Raw genomic sequence first — 3,838 nt, 5'->3', positions numbered from 1 at the left:
TCTAAGTAATCTCATCATATGTCAACTGAATCCATAACACAATATCTGATAGTCTCGAAACAATACTACTAACCATCATCCTAAAACTAGTCAAACATAGTCTGACAATAATAGCAACAATGTGTCCAAAAAAAGAGAGAGAATGAGGGCAAGCACTACATCCACCCCCCCTTGGATTAGGCTTACTCTTGGAAGACTACAAACAAGTAGGGATATAACTCCCATAATCTAGCTACATCCTCCCATGTAGCTAAAGAATCATCAATAGGGTCCCATTGGACCTTTACCTGCTCTATGGTTCGACCCCTAAGGATCAGCTCTCGCTGCTCCAAAATACAAACTGGCTCCAAAGCCAACTGCCCATCCTCTACCTATAATGCATTCCAATCAAGAACATGTACAACATCCAAAATACATTGCCTAAGTACTTAAACATGGAAAACATCATGAATGCAAGCTAGGCTGGGCGGTAGAGCAAGGCGGTAAGCAACTGGACCAATCCTTTCAAGAATATTGAATGGTCCCACAAAGCAAGGTGTTAGCTTTGAACCCTTTCTGTACGGGATTAGACTCTTTTGTGGATGCACTCTCAAGAAAATCTTGTCTCCCATAGAAAACTACTTATCTATCCTATGTGCATCAGCATACTTTTTTTGCCTATCCTGTGTCGTAGTCAAGTGCTTGCAGATACGCAATACCTGTTGTTCCATATCATGAAGCATCTTAGGACCCAACAATATGTGATCCTCTAGACTATCCCAACTCAAGGGTGTATGACAAGGATGTCCATATAAAGCTTGAAACAGTGCCATGCCAATAGAACTATGATACCCATTGTTGTAGGCAAACTCCACTAGGTAAAGATAATCCTCCCAATGTGTTTGCCTATCCATCACATACATCCTTAACATATCTTCCAAAACTTGATTCACCCTCTCTATCTGACCATCTATCTCTGGGTAATAGGCCGAACTGAAATTTAATTGTGCTCCAAGCTCATGCTACAGTGACGTCCAGAATGCGAATGTGAATACAGGGTCCCTATCAGAAATGATCTTCCTAGGAATACCATGTAGTCTCACAATGTCACGCATGAAGACATTAGCTACAGAAGTTACTATGTAGGAAGACCTGATTGGTGAAAAATGTGCCACCTTAGTCAACCGATCAACAATGACCATGATAGCATCATGACGACAAACAATCATAGGTAATCCTACTATGAAGTCCATAGACATGATGTCCCATTAACATGAAGGAATGAGATTTGGTTGCAAAAGTCCTATCGGGTGCTGGTGTTCTACCTTGATCCTCTAACACTCAATACACCTGGCCACATAATTAGCACTGTCTCACTTCATCTCAAACCAATAGAATAAATGTCACAAATCAGCATGCATCTTCTTGACACCTGGATGTGCCGAGTAGGGTGTACGATGGGCTTCTACTAGGATCAAAGTGTGAAGTTCATCCAATAGTGGCACATAAATCCTCCCTAAATGTCTCAAAAGACCATCTGACTCTCAGACATAGCCTGCAAACTTACCCTCCAAAGGTCTTCCCGAATCTATCTCTCTGAACACTTCCTGATACCAAGAATCAGTAGGAAGTGCCTAAAGAATCTAACTCCTCAAATCAACACTAAGAGTCATAGATGATATCACATGTCTCCTATGACTCAAAGCATCTACCACCACATTCTCCTTTCCTTGAATGTACTTTACCTCAAAATAATACTCACATAAAAATTCCATCCATCGTATTTGGCGAGCATTCAAATTAGGCTGAGTGAAAATGTACTGAAGACTGCGATAATCACTATGTAGCTCAAATCTATGCCCCAACAAGAAATGTCTCCAACTTTTCAAAGCATGAACTACTACTGCCAACTCAAGATCATGTGTAGGATAATTTAGTTCATGATCCTAGAGCTTGCATGATTCATACGCAATCACCCATCCATTCTGCATCAAAACTGCTCCAATCCCTTCTAGGGAAGCATCTGTACACACCATGAAATCACCTTCTGGATCGAGTACTGCTAAGATTGGTACACTAGTCAAAAGCTCCTTGAGCTTCTGAAATGATTCCTCGCATTTCTCTATCCATATAAACTTCTTTCCTTTCCTCTGAAGGGAAGTGATAGGATGCGCTATCCTCAAGAAGTTTTGGACAAATCTGCTATAGTAACTAGCTAGACCCATGAAACTATGAATCTCTAACATATTAGTGGGTGTAGGCCAATCAACTATTGCCTAAATCTTTGCAAGGTCCACTAAAATACCATCACCTAAAATGACATGCCCTAAATATTGAATCTCTGATTTGAAGAATTTGCACTTAGCTACATTGGCATAAAGTTGATTGTCTCTTAAGCATTGTAAAACCAATTGCAAGTGTTCCTCATGCTCTTTTTGAGTCTTAGAATATATGAATATATCATCAAGAAACACAAGTACAAATCTGTCAAGATAAGATCGACACACCCATTCATCAAGCTCATAAAAATTGATGCAGCATTAGTCAACCCAAAAGGTACCACTGTGAACTCATAATGCCCATAGCGAGTTCAAAAGGCAGTCTTGTGAATGTCGGCATCCTTAATGTGAAGCTGGTGGTATCTTAGCTTAAGGTCGATCTTGGAGAATACTGTAGCTCCCTTGATCTAATCAAATAATTCATCAATTCTAAGTAAAGGATACCTATTCTTTATTGTCACCTTATTCAATTGTTTGTAATCAATACAAAGGCGCAAAGAACCGTCCTTCTTTTTCACAAAGAGCACTGGAGCTCCCCATGGTGACACACTAGGTCGAATGCTCTCTTTGGCCAAAAGTTCCTCTAGCTGAAGATGCAACTCACCCAATTCCTATGTAGTCATAAGATAAGGAGCTTTAGAGATAGGCTCCACTCCAAGAATCAGATCAATGCTGAAATAGATGTCCCTTTTTGGAGGCGTACTTGGAATCTCACTTGGAAAAACATCTGTGTACTCTTGTAGAATTAGGTGATCTAAAGTCTTCCTCACAGGATCTTCCTCATCAAGATTGTTTACCATGACAACAAATATATGACATCCCTTATGGAAACTCCACTTTAATTGCATAGCAGAAATCATCTGTAGAGATATAGGCCTTGGTATCCCAACTATCATCACATCATTCCCTTGGTCATCTTGGCACATTATAATCTTCTTTTTGTAATCTATACTAGCTCTATGAAGCCAAAGCCAGTCCATACCAAAAACCACATTGTAGGAACCAAGAGGTATAACTCAAAGGTCAACTGCAATATCAAATCCTCCTAGACTAAGCCCACACTTATGAACTAAAAAATCTGTGGAGACCTTAATACCTGAGGCTAGTTCCACTTGCCAACCATGATCTTGCTTCACCGCATATAGCTTACACTTAGCAACTATAGATGGAGAAATGAATGAATCCATAGCACTTGAATCAAACAACACTAAAAGAGATGTACCTTGAATAGCTCCTATGGTTTCAACCATTGTTCCCTAATGATCTGCTTGACAGTGATCTACCACTACAAAAACTCTATGAGCTCTTCCTACATCTCCTACTGTAGGTTCTGAGGCTGTTGGTCTAGGTCCTGAATACTGAGGTGCTCGCTGTGGATAGTGAGTTGCAAAATGTCCAACTTTCCCACATCTAAAACATCCTGTATTTCTGCTAGATCCTCTACCCATAGGTGGTGCATTTTACTACTGACAATTATTCTGGCTAACAAAAGACTGACTACTCTGAGCTGGCTGATTGGGTTGATTTTTTTTATTGCACTGAGCATTGTGGTTGTTCTTGAAGTTAGAACCTCTGCCACC

The sequence above is a fragment of the Cupressus sempervirens genome, chromosome 9, assembly GCF_028749045.1.
Source record: "Cupressus sempervirens isolate cs-2001-9-10 chromosome 9, ASM2874904v1, whole genome shotgun sequence".
Lineage (NCBI taxonomy): Eukaryota > Viridiplantae > Streptophyta > Pinopsida > Cupressales > Cupressaceae > Cupressus > Cupressus sempervirens.
This window is presented reverse-complemented; position numbering follows the sequence as displayed.